General features: G+C 35.2%; 1 protein-coding gene and 1 non-coding gene across 4 annotated transcripts in view; one reads left to right on the plus strand and one right to left on the minus strand.

The window, feature by feature from the left end:
• Positions 1 to 23,351, minus strand: part of LOC138695811 (sodium-dependent noradrenaline transporter-like) — a 522,121-nt gene that overhangs the window by 210,921 nt on the left and 287,849 nt on the right. The window lies entirely within an intron of this gene.
• TRNAL-CAG (transfer RNA leucine (anticodon CAG)) lies at positions 15,976 to 16,059 on the plus strand. Its single transcript has one exon. It is a non-coding gene; the product is annotated as a tRNA-Leu (tRNA).

Genomic DNA, 23,351 nt, shown 5'->3' on the forward strand with positions numbered 1-23,351 from the left:
ACACTGCAAGTGGGCATGCACCCGGTGGCAGTGGTATACACAATATAAACAATACACAATAAAGAAATGATAAGCAATACACAATACAATTATACAATACACAATAGGCCTACAATTTTATACACAATACAATAAGAATACACAATATAATTTCACACAATAATAATAAAATATAAATAATATACCTAATTTTACATTACAACCTACATTATTATGTATAGGCCCTACATAAGTTTCAATAGTATTTCACTTTATTCTCATCTCACTCACTGTAGTGGCACTATGACGCATTTCACTGACACTCTGTAACACATTTCACTGACACTATAAATTATCACTGACCGGAACTATTCACTGCACTGTAAAACCATAACTTCACTGACTCACCTCGCTTCACTGATACAACAGTTCAAATAAGTCAAAGAATTACACCCTTATGCATACTTATAAACAGAACTACATTTAAACTAAACATTTCTAGCCTAAGACCCTCTTACACGTCATTTTTAAATAATTTACAATTCAAACCAAGGAAGTAACTCGTCAGGTTAAATAGATACATGTCACCTTAAAAAATTAAATGTTACATGTCTCCTTAATTTTAATTTGCACTTTATACACAACTTTTTAAGTTATTCTTGAATCTCCTTAAGGAAGGACAGCCCTCAAAGACCGCTGCAGGCAGGTCATTCCAATCATTTATAGTTCTACTTAAAAATGAGAATTTACCTACATCCGTTTTCTGTTTCCTACATTTGATTTTAAAATCATGATCGTTCCTACCATAGTACGTTGGCTTTTCTAACCGAGCCGTTATGTCTACCCATGCTTTCTGACCTAGATGTGCTCTATACAATGATGTTATTCTAGTTTTCCTACGTCTGTTTTCCAAAGTTTCCCATTTAAGTTCTTTTATCGCATCGTTTCCATCTTCTCTTTTACCTTTAACAAATTTAGCTGCCCTATACTGGATTCTTTCTAAGGAATTTATCTGATATATTCTATAGGGATCCCAACATGTAGTTCCGTACTCCATTAACGGTCGCACTAACGTTAGATATGCTATTTCCCTCGATTTGGGGCTAGCCTTTCTCAAGATTCTCATAATAAAGTGAAGTGCCCTCCATGCTTTACCCGTAACATTATCAACATGCTCTCCACAAGAAAGTTTGGAGTTTAAATACACTCCTAGGTATTTACAACATTGTACTTGCGGAATTACAACACCACTGAATTCGTAATTAAGACTAGTTTCCTCTCGGGTTTTACAAAATGTTGTAGATTTACTTTTAGAACCATTTATTTTCATCCTATGCATTAACGCCCAGTTATACTTCAATAAAAAATGATCAATTAAAAATACCGAACGCTTTAGAAGATAAATAGTTTTCTGTGTCTCCTGAAAAGTTTACTCAAATGGATATATGGGGTTTCTGTAATTCACGACTCAATTTAATGGTTTCGTAGGACATGATCTTCTGGTAGCTCTAGTTTGGGATATGAAATGCTTCACAGAACTTCATAAAATCGTTTGAGTAGCAGCAATTCCACACTAAACTTCTGCCGTTGGCAGCATTATCAACGTCGCCAGATTAAAACGAGAGCCCACTTTAGTACATTGTTACTTTACAGTTTAGTTTGCGTGCAAAAGAGATTCTCGGAGCCCGTCGGTTGCTCTTCTGGCGTGATGCTTTAGGTAGGAGTTAATAGAGGAGCCGTGAACTGTAATAGACACATTTCGCGGCGAGATTTTAAAACAGTTAGAGAGCGAGGATGGCACTTAATGGATCGCCAGGTCCACTGCCCTACCGCGTCAAAATAACCATGAAAGATCACCATCGAGTGAAAGAGAGAGAAGCTACTGTTAGGCGATAGAACTACCGTCGAAAGCGACGCATGACTCGAGGAATTTGTACATAATCACGTGTTATAGAACGCTGGTTCATAACTGGAGAGTTGAGAGTCACTCCACATAATAATAATAATAATAATAATAATAATAATAATAATAATAATAATAATAATAATAATAATAATAATAACACTCAACCAAGATTAAAACTTGCTTACACAGTTGAACATAAAATTGGATCGGAATTAAGTAATTACATACAGATACAATTTAGGTACATAATGAGATCAAAAGAGGTAGTTACATAAAATTTACCTCATAAAATAAAAATAAACATAGTGAAACACATATTAATGTTGTTAGAATCAAATACGAATCACATAAAAACAGAAGCCGATAATTCAATAAAAAAAATGTACACAGTAAAAATGAAAATAAACACATTAGTATACATATTAGTATTAAATTACAATTAAGTAGGATTTACATAATTAAACCAGAAACCGACAATTGAATAAAATGTACACAAAAATGGATTAATAATAAAAAAACAACACAGTGGGATACATATTGGCGTTAAGCGATAAATAAACACGATTTAGATAATAAAAATAAGAAACATAAAAATAAATACAGTGGAACACATTCCATTAAATATTTGCAACGCGTTAGGTCTGGCAACTCATCATAAGATATTTTTCTAATTTACATTTAAAGGAAATTAAAGTTCGGCAGCCCTTGACTTCAGGCGGCAGAGAATTCCAGTGACGAGAAGTAGCAACAGTGAAAGACGAAGAATAAAGAGATGATGTGTGGAGTGGTATTTCTAGCGTGTTATCATATTGTGACCGAGTATTTAAGTTATGATACCGAGAAAGACTGTGGAATCGGACAGATAAGTAAGAGGGAGTAGAGGTGTGCAAAATTCGGTATAAGAGAGAAAGGGAATGTAACTTTCTCCTCTCATTTAACCTGAGCCACAATAATTTATCGAAAGAAGGCGAAATGTGATCGTAGTAGCGGACATTACAAATGAAACGAACACACGCATTATGAACACGTTGCAGTTTCTGGGATAAATCCACCCTGAGATCACTGAATAAAGCGTCACAATAATCGAAATGAGGCGTAATAAGAGTTTGTACAATTGTCTGCTTGTCAATCTGTGAGTTCTAAAGGCCCATTCACAATGAAAATTAAACATAACGTAAGCATTAACTTAAGAATATAAACGTTACGGTAAAATCACAGTCTAGTATATACTGTCACGAAGCTCATTACGTAGTAAATATGCATCCATAGATAGTTGCTGACCACTAGGATCGCTAATATCGCCTCATTACAGACAATGCGAAATAGTACCGGCACAGTCTATTGCTCCTAGCACCCTCACAACTCAAGCTTCGTGACTGTATATACTCCAGTCATGTCAATTGATGCCCACAGGAGGAAGCACGCGCTTTAGAGCCCAGGAGAGCCTGAGCGCTTTACAGCGGAAAGGAAAGAGACAGACGAAAGAAGTAGTATATGCCGCTTGGTCGAGCTGTATTCAGGATGGCCAGCACTGATTCAATAGGTAAAGGGAAGAGAACTTACTAAAATTGTGCCCATGATAATTTTTAGATTTGTCTGAGAAGTATAAGTGCATTATAAGAATGTAAATTTTAATTTTAATGCTCATTTTTCACAAGTTTGATTTTTTTATTCAAAACAAATAGGCTATTTTCTGAATTTTTTTCATGGAAAAGTGAAATTTTCAGATATAGGACTATTTATTTAGTGGCCTTACAGAATGTTTTCGTAAATCTAATATACCGTATACACGTATTACTGAAGATAGTGTATTGAAAATTTTGAAAATATTCGCATGGAAATTGTTTGTAAGGAAATGAATTAACAAAGTAACTACTGTTACATCATAAGCAAAAGATATGTGCCCATGTGTTGTAAAAATGTCAGCTCTATAGCTTCAGCACATTTCGAGAAAATAATTTAATATTCTGATGATAGGAAGTTGCTCACCAATATCACCTTAAAAGCATAATGCCATAAGAGTATTGTTCTGGAATATTAATTACACTTAAAACATAAACAGTACCTAGGTAACTTTGCTTTGTATTGTAATATTATTTTGGTTAATTTATTGATTACTTTTATAAGGCTAAAGATGCCATCAATATAAATTCAAACTTATCATGTCATACTAAATCTCTTTCTTTAGAATATCACTTTCTTTATGAATGATGTGTTTCATCCATTTAGTACAGTATAGTTGTTCTACTATGCAATTTATGTGAATATTCCTTCTTAACTCTTTATTATGTTATTAACATTTAAAATACAACTGCAATATTAAGAAATTGGTATCAGTACTTTTGTTTTACAGACAATATAGCTAATATCAAACAGAAAGAAGCCATATAAAATAACGATATAAAATTTCACGTTCCGTTTAAAGTTTGCGCACCACAGTTTTCTTAATCCAATAGGCTGCTTATTCATATACAGAACCCTTCCTCTTTCCATACTTAGCGCTTGATGCCCGCGCACGATGTCAAGTTCAGAAAAATACGTTTGCTTTGACATCACTTTACTAGACTGTGGTAGAATCACATCATTCATGATGGGAACATAAACATAACAGCAAACATACTTGGTAACCATGGAAACATAACAACGACGCCATTTCCTCATATTCTGTCGTATACTTAGGCGCTCCACGATTGTGTTCTGTTTGCAAATCACGTAAGCATAAGCATGAAAGTTTGGAGTTTGCAAACTTTCATGTTAACATCTAACAGCAATGTTAATGTCAGTGTTTATGTGAATCATTGAGAATGATCCCATTTGGTAACCTGGCCGCAAACTTCTGTGTTTATGTTACGGTTATGTTTAATTTTCATTGTGAATGGGCCTTTACTGTCACGACAGTGAATTTAGAGGTTCATCTCTATTCGTTACTGATAATTTTTGTAGCCACGTTTTCAGAGATACTGAGTTCGATTCTCGACGAGAAGGAAGTGCACTTTTGACGCAACTACGTCTTTATTGGAGGTACGGAGGGAGGAAACGTGACATTTTATGTATAACAGAAAGAAGTAACGTCATGCAATGATAAATAACGGTTCGTCCGTACTATTTTTGCTGTCGGACTATGTAACAGGATTCAGTGATGTTATGTACTAAGCAAACAAATAGTCGACTTAAAAGCAAAACACATTAAGTAAAAAATAATACTACTGACAAAAAAGCGTATATATTGCACATAATGTATGTATATAAATTTAGAATTAGAAACTGAAATACACTTAAACAGAAAAAAAAAACTTACCAAAAATAGTAATATTTTGAGGATTCAGTTTTGTCAGAAAAAAAACGACTTTTTCTCAGAAGTAACTTAATAATTTTGACTTAAGTTAGGCATATATGTTGACGTTTTGTGTCCATGTCAACTGCAATTATACAAGGGGCGCACTCAACTGAGCGACATAATATATGCCTAACTTGGAGTCAGGCCACAAAGGGAAACATTGAAGGAGGAGAGTTCGATCCGGTGCTGTGGATTGAATTCGGCGTAGCTCAGTGGTCAGAGCGGTTGGTACGTAGAACCAAGGACCCGGGTTCGATCCCCGGCGCCGGAGCGAATTTTTCTCCTCAAATATTAATTGTAATATATATTATTTTCATGTACCGAAGTACATATGATATTTCCATGCAGATATTCTGCGTCATCATACGATGAAAGAGTAATGGAACAGAGAAAAATTCTCTCCGGCACCGGGATTTGAACCCGGGTTTTCACCTCTACGTTCTGATGCTTTATCCACTAAGCCACACCGGATATCCATCCCGGTGTCGGACAGAATCGTCTCAGTTTAAGTTCCAACTCTTGGGTTCCCTCTAGTGGCCGCCCTCTGCACTACATCATAGATGACTATGAACGTAGGACCGAAGTCCACACATGTGCTGAGGTGCACTCGTTATGAGTGACTAGTTGGCCGGGATCCGACGGAATAAGCGGCGTCTTAAATCACGAAGTGATTTACGCATATCATATATATTATTTTAATGTACCGAAGGACATATGATATTTCCATCCAGATATTCTGCGTCATCATACGATGAAAGAGTAATGGAATAGAGAAAAATTCTCTCCGGCACCGGGATTTGAACCCGGGTTTTCAGCTCTACGTGCTGATGCTTTATCCACTATGATATGATATGCGTAAATCACGAAGTGATTTAAGACGGCGCTTATTCCGTCGGATCCCGGCCAACTAGTCACTCATAACGAGTGCACCTCTGCACATGTGTGGACTTCAGTCCTGCGTTCATAGACATCTATGACGTAGTGCAGAGGGCGGCCACTAGAGGGAACCCAAGAGTTGGAACTTAAACTGAGACGATTCTGTCCGACACCGGGGTGGGTATCCGGTGTGGCTTAGTGGATAAAGCATCAGCACGTAGAGTAGAAAACCCGGGTTCAAATCCAGGTGCCGGAGAGAATTTTTCTCTATTCCATTACTCTTTCATCGTATTATTCTGTAAGACAAATTAATAAATCTTTAAAGCCATTTCAAATTTTCAGTAGCTAAACTGCCTCTAGCGGCGTAATTGGGAACTGAAGCACATGTCCACCAAAACTTTTAAAACTGCAACGTTTCACTTACTAAGGATAATCAGAAATCAGTGGAAAGCAAGAACAGTCTGAAATCGATAATAATTTCAGGACACTCTGTACGTTTAACAAACATTTGCCCGTTCAGACACGTGTTATTTGTTCTTGTTTGTGGCTAAAATCTGAGCAGCTAATGAACATGGAGAATATTGGTGTCGCAAAAGTGAAAGTGAGACAATTGTAGTGTCGCATAGGATTGTTTGTCGTCGTAGGTAAATTCTACTGCTTGGTAAACAAGTCACCGAAGTGTATCAGGCTCCCGTGTGGATTGAGGTGTCCCCCAAATTGCAGCCTGCATGCGGTTCTCCTTGTAGTCCGGTCAAAGAGGTCAAGCTCTTGTTTGCAACAATATTGTCCCCTTTGGCATTTAGTGTTTGTAGGAGTCGAATCGTTTGCCACGTCGACCGCAACCCCCACAACAAAGCCGAGTCGGAATTGAAAGATTTGCAGGTGATTATCCGTTGCATTGACACTCTGTGGAGAAATCTTTACGAGTTGTTACAGCGAATAGGGATTATAAAGAATGGACACTGAGCGAATTTTCCTGTGTTTTGTTTCTCTGTGCGCCAGCGTTTAGTTCCACTTTCAAGCGCTAGAGGTTAGTGTAATCGAGCATACGCTAAGATAGTAATTGAGAATAGAGTTGAGACACAGGATCCAAACATCGCCTACCTTATTGCATAATGCAGTAACGCTTTGCTTCAAATAAATTCAAGTTAACAGCTCTTCCTTATTTCTCAGTGACAAACTAGTTGTAATAATAATATTTTATATTTCAGATATAATAAATTATATTAATACATTATAAAATTAAGTATCGAATTAGTTTAATATAGGTATATGGTTTTACTTCTCGTAAGAGTTTTGTTTTTCCATTTTCAGCGCTGTCAAATAATTACATATTTTAATTGTTGTTGGGGTCAACGTCTCAACTCTCATTATAAAGGAACTCTAGAGTCTAGACATTACAGTTAATGACGGATTTATTATTTTATGGATCCAATTTATTTTATTTGAGTACATATTGTACCTAGATGTATTAATTATATGTGTTATATTTCCGCTGTGTCGACTGCTAGCTGGTGTGATGTCAGTGCCAACTCCTGGAAGAAAGCAGACTCTCACGCTCAAACTGGTTTGAAGGTCATTGAAATCAGTCCGGCTACATCAAAGGTACCGACGCGAAGTGTTCATTCTTTATAATCCCTATTCGCTGGTTATTACTTATTCAGCAGTGTTGCCAAATCAGCGGTTTTGTAGCTAAATCTGGTGTTTTCAAGACTATGGTCAGCTACAGAATTTTACCGTCAGCGGCTAGCTATTTATTTGGCATTTTTTTATGATTCCGGCAGAGGGAGATGAAATTTTTGTTTTTTTTTTTTTCTGTAAAGTTATTAGAATTGTTTTTATATGTAGGCCTACTTGCGGACAACAATATTAGTTAACCATAAACCAGACTTTAATATGATATTATCACAATTCTTCAATGTGCAAGTATAAAGTATCAACATTTTATACTAACTCGATTTGGTACAACCATGTCCATTTCCTGCCTCATTCATTGTTGTTGTACAAATAAGGTATGCCACACTCGTTATAGTCTAATCATGTATGCATTGCTTGGGTAAATGAATTGATATCTTTAGGGCCTAATCATAAAAAGGAAATAATGAACTGAATTATTATTTTCATTATTTGTCATTCCCCGTTATAATTTATGTAACACAGACATACTTAAAACTTAAAACCAAACTCACTGTTGGCAGGCACCTCTCCAGCTCTGTGTGAAATCAGATTTCGAACCGACTGGTGTGATTGTGAATGTGATTATTTCCGAAGTGTCTAGTATATTCTTGATCTACTTCATTCAATTTTGAAGAAACATGCCGCGTAAAACTCCATACGCACTAAAGTTTAGAGATGTGTGAAAAACACAATGTAACGTTTTGAAAGATTGGGTGAAAGTAGTTGCCGGTGATATTTGAAAACCACGGTGTAAATGGTGTAAGGCGATATATTGAATGCAAAATATTCAGATTTATTTGTCCATAAGATTTTGCATAGAACATCGAGCCTGCAAAGTGATACACACTTTTCATAATTTAGTCTACATTTTTATTTTATAAAATTTTCCAGTACCTAAAACTGTATTTCAAATTTGGAAGTGATGTGTTAAGAAAAATCTGGAGTTTTTCAACTACAGTTTAGCGGGCTTTTTAAGCTCGTGCAGCGGTATATGGAATTCTGAGTTGGCAACACTGTTGTTCATATTGCTTTTGAAAATCAACTAAGTACACCTGCGACCTTCCTGCTTGCAGCGTTACGCCTTAACAGTGACGTCACCGCGTAGCCCATTTTAAGTTTCTACTGGAACTTATTTTTTTTTTTGTTTCAATTGTTAATTCCAATCTTTAATAAGATCTAAGTTATTTATATGCCTTTTACTTATTATAAAAACCAAGGGTAGACAAATCCCGGGCACAAAGTAGCCATGATGACTTAAAATGTTTATATGGTAATTATTTCTAGAGTTGCCAATAATTAAAAAAACCGTTACTCTGTCAAGTAATTGCCATTGAACACCTTCCAAACACAATTTTCCTAAATAATTTATTATAAACAGACCAGTATAGGTAGTAGAGAGCGTCTCGTTGTTTGAGAATTACCGTTCCTCCTAAGATAACATTTGTTACGAATGAGTAAACCTCTGAAGCAAGGTCTAATATGTTTGAACATTCATATACAGTAACTTTTGAATGCTGATTTTGGTAAACAGAATCGTATTGGACATAATGTGGATATATGTACAGTTATTATATGCAATTTTTTTCAAGATTAATTACATAATATAATGTATACAGCACAATATAGGTCAGTGACGTCAAAGCAAGCGCATTTTCTGACCTTGACGTCGTGCGCGGGCAGCAAGCGCTAAGTAAGGAAAGAGGAAGGGTTGTGTATATGAATAAGCAACCCGTTGGATTAAGAAAACATTGGTGCACGAACTTCAAACGGAACGTGAAATTTTATGTCATTATTTTTATATGGCTCATTTCTGTTTAATATTATCTATATTGTCTGTAAAACAAAAGTACTAACACTGATTTCTTAATATTGCACTTGTGTTTTAAATCTTAATAACATAATAGAGAGTTAAGAAGGAATATTCAGTTAAATTACATAGTAGTATAATATTATATTGTATTAAGTGGATGAAACACATCATTCATAAGGAAAGTGATATTCCAAAGAAAGAGATTGAATATGACATAAGTTGGAATTGATATTGATGGTATCTTTAGCCTTACAAAAGTAATCAATAAACTAATCAAAACAATATTACAGTACAAAGCAAAGTTACCTAGGTACTGTATCTGTTTTAAGTGTAACTAATATTACATAACAAAACTCTTATCGCATTATGCTTTTAAGGTGATATTTGTGAGCAACTTCCTATCATCAGAATATTAAATTATTTTCTCGAAATGTGTTGAAAGCTATAGAGCTGACATTTTTACAACACATGGGCACGTATCTTTTGCTTATGATGTAACAGTAGTTGCTTTGTTAATTCATTTTCTTACAAACAATTTCCATGCGAATATTTTCAAAATTTTCAATACACTGTCTTCAGTAATACGTATATACGGTATATTAGAGTTACGAAAACATTCTGTAAGGCTACTAAATAAATAGGCCTATATCTGAAAATTTCACTTTTCTATACGAAAAGTTGAGAAAAGATTGCTTTTGAATAAAAAATGAAACTTGTGAAAAATGAGCATTATAATTAAAACTTACATTCTTATAATGCACTTATACTTCTCAGGTAAATCTAAAAATTAACGTAGATACAGTTTTAATAAGTTCTCTTCCCTTTATCCATTGAATCAGTGCTGGCCATCCCTGAATATAGCTCGACCAAGCGGCATATACCACTTCTTTCGTCTGTCTCTTTCCTTTCCGCTGTAAAGCGCTCAGGCCTCTCCTAGGCTCTAAAGCGCGCGCTTGCTCCTGTGGGCATCAATTGACATGCCTGATATAGGTCTAACAAATGTAGTCAAATATCTTCTTAATTTTTGTATTACCAGTATATACTAAAGAATACCTTTTGTGTACAATCCAGTAATAGTGTATTACGTAACAAGGTTTGCGCGATTACATTTTAAAAATTGTAAATACAATACTATATTTTGCATTGAAAATTTAGAGCAATATTATTCCAAAGCCTTCGCAAAACTGTACTGTAATGGTAACCAAGTAACAATAAGTGCACTGTAATGGGTCTATTTCAGTACAGTTTTATAGTTTCCCTAGCAACAAGTTTCTGTGTGTGAATGCTGACTTTCAAAGCCTAACAACAATTAGCTGTAAATACAACAAAAAACATGATCGTGCAAAAACAAAAGTGATTTCATTTATCCTACCTATGCGTTTTGAATAACAGTTCAGTAAAATAAACTGTAAAGAGCAATATCATTCATACTATGAGAAAGAAGCTGAATTACTGTTCAACTCATAAAGCATAGTGAAAAAGTATGGGTATTCTTCCTGCCAGTCATTTTTAATCATTTTATATTGCGTTGCACGTGTCAAAAGAACACGCGATTGAAGTTACACTGAAAAGTATCTGAATGGTTGTAAACACGAAGAATCATTCGTTGACATCAAAGTCCGCGCCCTGTATCGATCTGGAGAGCAAGTTAATAAACAAGCCACTGCCACTGGGTCAACACCCGTCCAGAGTGATCCCCTGTGACAGAGCAAGATTTAATTATCAAATCCAGTCCAGTTTGTAGACAGGTGGTTGCGCGCCAAAGGTCGATATTGTTGCTCTTTAGCTTTTCACCTTCCTTCTCCTAGCTCAATTTTTACTTTATGCAATGACGCTGTATCAACTACTTCGTATAATTATTTTTTAATTTTTCGCTTTCATAAGTAACGGAAAGAAACTTGTTCCCCCACCCCCACTCAATACTCTGTTATGAGTTAACTTGTATCGTTCCGATTGGGACCTAAACTTAGTAATCTATTGATTACACACTTTTAACATGTTTATCACTAAACTTTTTGTCAGTTTTTATATTTAAACAACTTTGCTGTGTTAATTGAAATTATGATGATAATTTATCTTAGATAAGTTCGATTAATTAAAATGTGTCTCAGTGAAACATACAGCAGAGTTGGTATAGGTCAGTTTCTGTCAGATGCGTTTCCAATTCACTGTGGGCTAAAGCAAGGAGATGCACTATCACCTTTACTTTTTAACTTTGCTCTAGAGTATGCCATTAGGAAAGTCCAGGATAACAGAGAGGGTTTGGAATTGAACGGGTTACATCAGCTCCTTGTCTATGCGGATGACGTGAATATGTTAGGAGAAAATCCAGACACGATTAGGGAAAACACGGGAATTTTACTTGAAGCTGGTAAAGAGATAGGTTTGGGAGTAAATCCCGAAAAGACAAAGTATATGATTATGTCTCGTGACGAGAATATTGTACGAAATGGAAATATAAAAATTGGAAATTTATCCTTTGAAGAGGTGGAAAAATTCAAATACCTGGGAGCAACAGTAACAAATATAAATGATACTCGGGAGGAAATTAAACACAGAATAAATATGGGAAATGCCTGTTATTATTCGGTTGAGAAGCTTTTATCATCCAGTCTGGAGTCAAAAGTCTGAAAGTTAGAATTTATAAAACAGTTATATTACCGGTTCTTCTTTATGGTTCTGAAACTTGGACTCTCACTTTGAGAGAGGAACATAGGTTAAGGGTGTTTGAGAATAAGGTGCTTAGGAAAATATTTGGGGCTAAAAGGGATGAAGTTACAGGAGAATGGAGAAAGTTACACAACGCAGAATTGCACGCATTGTATTCTTCACCTGACATAATTAGGAACATTAAATCCAGACGTTTGAGATGGATAGGGCATGTAGCACGTATGGGCGAATCCAGAAATGCATATAGAGTGTTAGTTGGGAGGCCGGAGGGAAAAAGACCTTTGGGGAGGCCGAGACGTAGATGGGAAGATAATATTAAAATGGATTTGAGGGAGGTAGGATATGATGATAGAGACTGGATTAATCTTGCACAGGATAGGGACCTATGGCGGGCTTATGTGAGGGCGGCAATGAACCTTCGGGTTCCTTCAAAGCCAGTAAGTAAGTAATTTATCTTAGATAATTGTTAGTTTCGGTTTAATGCCTGTTATCGTTAGAATTTATTCCCTAATTCTTATGAGAATGACAAAATTAACAGAGCATTTGGAAGTATACAGAAGTTCCTAATCGCACATTTTTGTGACTGTTACGAACCAACACTAAAGTTTAACGAGAACCACAGACCAGCATGATACAAGACCATCGCCTAAAATAACACACAGCAAACACGAGACAAACGTTATATAGCCTATACGTACAATGTGGAAGAGAGGTATATGGATTAACATTGTATATAAAAGCTATGTGGACTGTAATGTTCAAAATGAGTATCTAGATATTAAATTTTGCATTTAAGGGAGACCACAGCGGGTCAGACGGGTGGGAGACTCGCCCGTCAAGCTTGTTTGAACTCTCGCGTCACTTCCGGGACTCGTCCATCACTTTGTAGACATTTTATTGTTTTTTTTTACCAACGTCAAATACTATTACCATGCAGAATAGATGTTATTCTGTGGATGAAAGGATTTTCCCACATGGTACATAAATATAAACAAACATGCATAATGAACGAACTTAAAAATAGTTATATGGAAACTATAACCAATTTTCTTCAAATGAATTCATATCTCACTTGAAATATACAATTTCACCCAAAAGTTTTATGTTTTTAAGTGTCTGATCTCATTGTGTCTACATGCGGACAAAAATCGGTTACATCTCCGGGTATTTACACAGTTACTTCCTCTGTTATACAAATAATGTAAGTTCGTTTAAGGGGTTAGGTACAGCTTACAGCAGCAAAATTTTGGAAATATTCAACATTTTTTTCCTCCATTACTGTACCTTGTACAATAATGAATATTGGTATGTGAAGAACACTGTCCTTCTGCTATATTAAAAAAAATATTTTTACGATTTAAAAAAATTGTTTATATATATTTTTTACAAATTCAAAATGATGGCAGTTCACTGTGCAGTGATGAAGCGTTTCCCTCATAATTCATAAGCTTGTTAACTTTTTCATATTTTCTCTATTTTATTTTATTGCTGAAACTCATGTTTACAATATCATGCTCTTTCAACTACATTCCTTAATGGATAATATATATTTTTATTTTGTGTTAAAAGAAAGTACTGATACTTGACCATTTTTTAAATGAGTTTATTTTTTTATCAGTCAATCTATCGAAAGGTAGAGACGTGATCTTGCATTGTAGGTATCACATGCACAAATACAAACAAAAAACTTCATTACAGAATATTGGATAGTTTTTGAGTTATGTGGGAAATTCTTCATCACTGCACAAAAAATGAATTTTGAAAAAAAAAATGCAAATATTTTTTTTAAATAGTAAAAATATTTTTTTCATATAACAGAAAGACAATGTTTTTATACATACCAATTTTCATTATTGTACAAGATATAGTAATGGAGGATAAAAGTGTTGAATATTTCCAAAAATTATACTGCTGTAAGCTGTACCTAACCCCTTAATATATGGACGAGGAACTGGTATTTTAAATGGAACAGTCAACATAAATACCACAGTCTACTGTATACAGTCACGAAGCTCAATACTTACTAAATATGCAAACATAGACAGTTGAAATATGCATCCATATATAGTTGCTAACCACCAAGATCGCTACTATCGCCTCATCACAGACCCCTTCCCCAGCAGACGATAAAATGTATTGTACTTTCCATATCGTATTCTTTTGAAAAAAATTAACACATTCCTTCCAATATTGAAATATGAAATACATAAGGTTTAACTTATATATTATTTTCATAAAGTATATATTATATTTTATAAACTCACCTTCCTGGATCTTTCGGAAGAAGGATAACTCTTACAACATTTATAGTACCACAAACGTCTTCTTGTCCCACATTATTATTCAAATTATTGTATTTTAACCATTTACAGTTATTACAACCGATAACGAACATTTCACAGTTTTCACAACTTTTCACGACAAAGCGAAATATGGCACAGTCAATGCCTTTTCGATCTAGACCAGGCCGTAATGTTTGTTCGGGTTTTCTATTTCAGTGTATGGAGCTCAGTGAAATATTATATTATAACTTTATTGCGTATCATTGCTAAGTTTTATTTAGTGTAATGTGTCCATAGGTTCCGTTTACTTCTTGTTGCATAATATGTTGCAGAAATAATTACAAAACTGTGTTATTTTAATGTGAAGAGAATTTTACGTGTTAACATAATCTGTTCGCATCAACATTTTGAGGTTCAATAAAAATGAATTTATATTGTGATTTTAACTTGATTTTAATTGTAGACAGAAAATTTACCATACCTCTCTTATGAAATTAGTGTACGTACGATTGTGTTACTTCGTCTCTTAGGTAGTAGATAAATACAATAATTCAGTACTCAATTTGTAGTATTAAAATACAGACAAATAGAATGTGACGGGTATCATACATGGCATTATGCTTAATTATAATGTATAATTGCGAATATAGGAATATAAGTTAAATATAGTAAACATAACCTATAATTTCCATATGACATAAAATACATATGTAATGGCAGGGCATTGGAGACCACTAAAATTAGACAGAAAGGGGCAACTGGCACAGTAAACATAACCTATAATTTCAACATATCTAAATATTCTTGCGGTGCAACTGAAAATTATTGAATCGTGCATAAATGAATGTACAAGAATTTCGCAATATTTAATAGAAATAAAGGCAGGTATTACACTTACGAACAAAGTAATTTTCACACCAAAATTAATATTACACCTTAACTAGCAAGGAATTATGTCTGAAGTGTCTCCTAATCATTGTTTTAAATTGTATTAATGCAATTACACTACATTTTAGAGAGATATATGTTACTCTTTATGCATTCCAATTAATTTATATGGTTGAAATGCCGCCCTTCGTGATCGGGTTAAGCGAGTCAGATGGTTTGCCTTATCATCCCAAGTTTCGTGACTGTATATAGTAGACTGTGTAAATACCTACATACAACAGCAACTAAGGTAGCTGGCGAGGCTATTCCCCGTCTCTGGTTTAAATGATAACATACAGTGAATTCAAGCTAAAATATTAAGGAAATACGTTGAACCCATTGAACATAGACTGTTAAGCATCTCTACATTTAAAATCACAGTAATTCCAACCTCCACCCTTAAGTATTAAAACTGGACGGATTGGAAGGTCTGCTTCCAGATATTCGAACATATGCATTGTTTATAATATGCCGTATAATATCACATGTTTCATTCGACGCAAACAAGCGTGTCAGGATGGCCGAGCGGTCTAAGGCGCTGCGTTCAGATCGCAGTCCACTTCTGTGGGCGTGGGTTCGAATCCCACTTCTGACATATAATTTTTATTCTTGTTCTAAGCTGATTTTGTATGATAGACTCCAAAACTTTGAAAAAACGAAGTGAGTTTTTGATTAAATAGTTGCTTATTTAAATAGCCTATTCTTTTCAAACACAGTTTACTGCAAAGACCATGAGGTGACGAAAGGGCTCCAAAAGAGTACTCTAAGGAAGGTAAATAGCAATAGAAAGAGAAGAATTGTACCAGGCAGTGTTGCCAATTCAGCGGTTTTCCCGCTAGGTCTAGCGTTTTTCGGCGTTAGTTTAGCGAGTAAAATTCATGAAATTTGTATTGCTGATATAGGGATTTAGCGGGTATTTTTAGCACTCACAGCGGCAAAATAATATAATTTTACATTGACAGTATAGCAATTTAGCGGTTTCTGCACGGCTTCACAGCGGATTTTTAAGAATCTAGTTGGCAACACTGGTACCAGGGATAAATTTGTTTACAGTCTCTTATCCTTTGGAATCACCCAAGACTTTCATCCACGCTGCCCGGTTTCGATCCCCGGTCAGATCATGCTGGAAATTGTGATGGACACAGTAGACATTTCAGAAGGTTTTCTCGGGGTACTGTCGTTTCCCTGTATAAGGTCTTCAACACAGCTCACATTCCCTCATTTCATCTATTATTTTCAATAGTTAAAAATAGGCACATAATGAGTAAAAGCTATTTTTTGTATTAGAAAAAAAATGGGAGTATAAGGGCACAATAGATCAGTTATTCATAGATTTAAAAAAGGCGTATAACTCGGTTGAGAGAAGTTTTATATATAATATTCTTATTGAATTTTGTATTCCCAAAAACTAGTTCGATTAGTTAAAATGTATCATAGTGAAACGTACAGCAGAGTCCATATAGGCCAGTTTCTGTTTCATACTTTTCCAATTCACTGCAGGCTAAAGCAAGGAGATGTACTATCACATTTTAACTTCGCTCTAGAATATTCCATTAGGAAAGTCCAGGAAAACGGAGAGGGTTTGGAATTGAACGGATTACATCAGCTGCTTGTTTATGTGGATGACGTGAATGTCTTGGGAGAAAATCCACAAAGTATTAGGGAAAACACGGAAATTTTACTTGAAGCAAGTAAGGATATAGGTTTGAAAGTAAACCCGGAAAAACAAAATATATGATTATGTCTCGTGACCAGAATATTTTACGAAATGGAAATATAAAAATTGGAAATTTATCTTTTGAAGAGGTGGAAAAATTCAAATATCTTGGAGCAACAGTAACAAATATAAATGACACTCGGGAGGAAATTAAACGCAGAATAAATATGGGAAATGCCTGTTATTATTCGGTTGAGAAGCTTTTGTCATCTAGTCTGCTGTCAATAAAGCTGAAAGTTAGAATTTATGAAGCAGTTATTATCAAACAATTTCCCTAGACAGGGCTTACCTAGAAGACAAAGTATACCATTTACAGTCAATTGTGAGGTTATTTAGTGTATGTGTTATTGATGATTCGATTATATTTGGCGAGGTAAATTCAAGGATTTACCATGGATAATCTGACTTCCGGCTTACAGATGGAAAACATATGAGGGGGTCAGAAGCAAAGGGTACAAGTTACATTTCTAAGAACATGAGTTAAGTGCATCCAGGGCAACCTAAAACATCTAAAAATTTTTACTGGCACGTGAATGTAATGCGCACACACAATTTGAAACTTAAAATCATAAAAAAAAAATTATTTTGAAAGTAATGCGCATCAATGGCAGGATATACGGTATTTATTTAAATTTGTATTTAATACAACAATGGATCTGTACGTAAATTATTACAGCACAGAATTTATACAATTGGACTATTGTTATTATCGCCGCGCTCTCATGGTTAACATGTCGGCATCATATAATAACGTGCGGTGTGCTTTTAAAACATAATTTTGCCTGCCGATTGTTGCTCTGTAGATTTCACTCTAAGCGTCACGTTATCACGTCTACTTCCTCGATCAGAATAAGCACTATAGTCGCGACGTGTTATTCCCGGCGTGACTCCTCCTCTTTGCTTACGTCTTAGGAAGTGAAGGCTCTATAAAGTCTACATAGGTAGTATCGTTCGCCATTTTTGTTCTTTCGTTCCCGAGCTACCAGACGAGGAATCTATTTGCCACACCGTTAAACATTATGTCGTAGCTCCTATGATAATAAATCAAACGCACTGTAATTCAGTAAGTAATTGAGCGGCAAATAACGTCTTCGTATGCTTCCTGCGAACGCCAACGAAAGAGCCAAAATGGCGGGCGATTATATTAAGTATTTATCGAGCCTTAAGAAATGAATAACGTCTTCTCCAGCGAATCAGAAGACGCACACGTTTAAATAATAAATGTAGCCTGCAACGCGATTGGCTGCCGGAAATTAGAGCGACGGGACTATAGTTTGTTATATTGTTAAATGGCTATTATTATTATTATTATTATTATTATTATTATTATTATTATTATTATTTCATATACGAGTACGTTGACATTCATAACTCTTAATAATAACTCTTTAATAATAATTTTTAATCACATACCTTAATGGTCGTTCTCAGCACAAGACATTGCAACCTCGGTTTTAGTCAGTAGGTGTCATTTAATAATTGAAGCAGCTTATTGGTTGCAATATTGAAATTGAGGCGAGTGATTGGAGCGGCGACATTAGAAATTGAAAACAGGGTACAATTAAATTTCAAAGACATGCCGAATGTTAACCATGAGAGCGGGGCGATAATAACAATAGTCCAATTGTATAAATTCTGTGCTGTGATAATTTACGTTGTATTAAATATAAATTTAAATAAATAAGTAAATTTAAATCAATACATGAAATACGGTAAGTAAACATTTGACTTACCACTATTCACTATTGCTTTCATCACTGGAATCCTCGGAGATGTTTACGTCAGTAGATTCATTTCCTCTTTCCCGTTATCCTCGTTGTTCCAAAGCACGTCACCTTCGCTGCCATCCAAAGCATTTGAAATGCAGCATTTCTGAATACTTTTCCAATCATTCAAACGCTCTACGCAATAATAGGTCAACGAATAAATACCGGTAAATGAATAACTGTAACGAAGTCGAGATTCGCAGCTATGCGTTATGACATAACAAACGATAAAATATTTGAATGAAGTTACCTGCGAACTACGTACGAAACGGACTTGCACTCGAATCTAACGCGCCATCGAATGTAACGCGCACTCCAATTTTGAATACTACATTTGGACAAAAAAAGGTGCGCATTACATTCGCGTAAATACGGTATATCTTTTAACCACAACACACACTAAAATTGAAATAAAAATTTTCACGGAATTTATTAAAGCTTGGGTACTTTCAGTCACATTTTATAAAAAATAACTTAAGTGCACTTATACCCCTTTTGCTTCTGACCCCCCTCATATGTTAAACTGAATCAGATATCAGTCCAACTGGGATCTGAACCCACTCTCGAGCGCTGCCTCGGATTATCAGTGCAATTCGCTATAGATTGATTGATTTACGTCGGTGACAACGACGAACTGAACGTAGAGTTCCTTCTCTATTGTTCAGGGGAGAGGATGGTATTTTTTGGTGAAAAATGAGTAAATTAAAAAAACAAATTCTTTAAAATACTCTGTGATATGTGTGGAATGCATAGCATAACATTTTGTGGGTATTTGTGCCGTTATCAGATGTTGAGTCGTCATTTTTAAACTTCCTGCGTTATGGATTTTTAAATCACTCGCCCGCTTTTATTGTTATTTCCGGTAAATTAAATTTTCAAGAAAAATTGTTTTTTCTTTAAAATACCCTTTGATATGTGTGGAATGCATAGCATAACATTTTGTGGCTATTTGTGCCCTTATCGTATGTTGAGTCGCCATTTTTAAACTTCCTGCGCAATGGATTTTTAAATCACACGCCCGCTTTTATCGGTTTCCAGTAACTTCATTTTTTTGCTACATTACCAGACAAAAATGGATATAATTTGTCAACTATTAAATATACATGCATGAAATTTAGAACACACATTCTTTAAACTATTAGAAAACTTTTCTCTGTAACAGAAGTTTGTTCATTGATTTCATCTTAAAAATACGTCCGTTTGTTTGCAAGAAAGGAAATCAGAAAATTGTTATTAAATTTTAATTGTTTATTTTAAAAAAGTAGGGACTAATATCAAAATTCTGTTACAGACAGTTTGTAGAACATACTTTTGGAAATACATTGCAAAAAACTGTTTGAATCTATGTATAAAAACGCTTTAGATATATCGGTTTTAGTACAGTCCTGCACTGGGTATATTTTTTTTTTTTTTCAAATTTGGGCCCCCAAATATATATATATATATATATATATATATATATATATATTACACTCCACACCTGTGGAGTAACGGTCAGCGCGTCTGGCTGCGAAACCAGGTGGCCCGGGTTCGATTCCCGGTCGGGGCAAGTTACCTGGTTGAAGTTTTCTCCGGGGTTTTCCTTCAACCCAATATGAGCAAATGCTGGGTAACTTTCGGTGTTGGACCCCGGACTCATTTCACCGGCATTATCACCTTCATCTCATTCAGACGCTAAATAACCTTAGATGTTGATAAAGCGTCTTAAAATAACCTACTAAAATAAACAAAGTTACAACAGCTATGAGCTCTCTACATGCAAAAAAATTAATATTTTACACCAAATAGGAAAAAAGTTTTTAAAAATATCATCCTCTCCCCTTCAGAGGAACGAAACAACGAGTTTACAACACTGAAATTTTTATAGCCATTAAAATTCTAACGCTATAGATTGGATTAGAACACGCGGTCCTCGTCTGTTGATATACAGTATTATAACCACTCGATTACCGTACGACTCTACATTTTATGCTGAAGCGAACTCTCTTCTTTCACAAGATATTCACAAAGAACCGAAAAATTACGCAGGGCTGTTGCCGGTTGTTGTAATACTGCTAATGTATGTCACTCAGGCAAATTAGGCGTACGGAGAACTGCATGAATTTAATAGCGGCTTCATTGAATTATTTCATAAGAGTTGAGGGAAAATATTACCGTATTAGTATTTCAAAGAAATGGGGAGTTCTGTGTAATCAAAGAGGGAAATTAATATGAACGCCAAAAGATATCAAGAAAGGGTGTGGTTCCGGGAAAGCTTGTATGTCATTTCCCCAAAGAACTTTAACCGCCTGGCTCCAAACTGTACCTCACGATCATCCTCGCTCTCGCGATTACCAGGCTGATTATAACCAGACCAAATTAAAGAAATTACCCTCAAACTAAATTCAGCTTGTTTTGCTATTATATCTATGCAAAAGATAGTAAATATCAATACCTGAAAACAATATACTTTGCATACTTCCACTCGGTAATGAGTTTTGACATAATATTCTGGGGAAATTCCACAGATAGTAACAGTATATTTCTATTACAAAAAAGAGTAATTAGAATAATAGTAGGTGCCAAATCTAGGGAATCGTGTAGGGCTATTTTCAAAAAACTACAAATAATGCCCATGGCTTGTCAGTATATCTTTTCATTAATAGTCTTCCTCGTGAAAATTTGTAACTAATTCAACAGTTCATAGCATAAATACACGTCAAAAATGACTTTCATATTCCGTCGGCAAGTCTATCGTGCTATCAAAAAGGAGTGCGTTATATGTCAGTAAAAAAATTTAATAGCCTCCCTATCGATATAAAACATGAAACTCAAAACATAAGATTATTTAGGGCCAAATTAAAGAAGTACCCAATTTCTCACGCCTTCTATTCTGTAGGTGAATTCATTACATTCAATAACACTTCATGAAACTGATACTAAAACTTTGTGTTGTACTAAAGTCTGTGTGATGTATCTTGTCTCACTGTGAAAAGAGAGAGAAAGGGGATATGTCTTACTTCGTCTGTATTGTTATGGCAATGGGGGAGTGGAGCTTTGCCGTCCATCCATCCAGTGGCGGATGGGACCAGTTGATACATTCTGTAGCGCAAAATAAAATTACAAAATATCTCTCTTCGTACTGTGTAGTTCCGTCACTGAGCTTGTCTTTCAAGAAACTGAGTTCCGGCAGCCTGTACAAAAACAAGGTTTTGAAAGGAATCCTGACAATTTACAACCCTCCTATAATCTCCACCCTCATTTGAAGGGACTTGTTTTTTTTGCTACTGAGACAAGATAAACCTTACCAGGTATAGTAGACTATATTGTAAATCTCATCTGTATATATTTCATCTAGACCAGACCTGCACAAACAGCGCTCAACGAGCGCGCGCGATCCTTCGGAGCGGGAGAGCGGTATTTACCGCTCGCCGAAACGGAGAGGAAGATACGTCAGAATGACATAGACTTGCTATAGGTAGAGGAGAGGGAAACGACCATTCAGCTGTGGAGTGCAGTGCGTATTCTCAGTAACAGTTTCACGTTGCTTACCTACTGCTACAGTACAGTATGGAGGAATCTAAAAGACGGAACATAACATTTAACGATTTACAGCTCGAACTTATTGATCTTCAATGTGACCTAAGGGCTAAAGATCGTTTGAATAATACTACTAGCCTGGTTGAGTTTTACAAGACAAAACATTAGCAATAATATCCACGACTACACAGGCTGGCTGTGAAAATGATTGCTATGTTTGGCTCAACATTTACATTTGTGAGCAACTGTTTTCTATAATCAACTTTAATAAAGGCAGACATCGAACATCTGTAACTGATGTTTCATTATGATCAATAGGCTACTGTTCCTTTCAGTTGCCAACAGCATAAAACCTCGTTTTGATGTATTGATAAATAAAAATATAACAAAATGATATTGTACATTTAAGTAGCTAGTATAGAATTTCTATTACTTCTGTAAAATAAATATTTCTTTATTAATTAATAATAGTCCAAGATAGTTTTACAAACACTGAACGGGAATTCATTTCATAAGCACTCTTAATAGTACTTCCTTTTGTGTTTATTTTGTACGAGATCACCCCTTCTTCCAGTCCACTCTTATACAGAGCGCAGCTAATATCTGCATTCTGCTCATGAGCTGTGAGCCGGCTCGGAGAGCGCAAACCTTGTGCAGGCCTGATCTAGACTGTGACTATAAATTAAGACTTTATAATAATATTAAGTTTTTTGACTTCTTCCATATTCTAGCTGTAAAGAAATGTATGAATACCATGGAATGTTAATAAATACAATACAATACCAAGTGCGATGGACTTTAAAGGTCAATAAAATCATTAACAATACTTCTTCCGAGACAAATGTAAAAGCTGGGAGTCTAGCGTCGTAGATTCACGAAAGGTAA

The sequence above is a fragment of the Periplaneta americana genome, chromosome 3 (assembly GCF_040183065.1).
Source record: "Periplaneta americana isolate PAMFEO1 chromosome 3, P.americana_PAMFEO1_priV1, whole genome shotgun sequence".
Lineage (NCBI taxonomy): Eukaryota > Metazoa > Arthropoda > Insecta > Blattodea > Blattidae > Periplaneta > Periplaneta americana.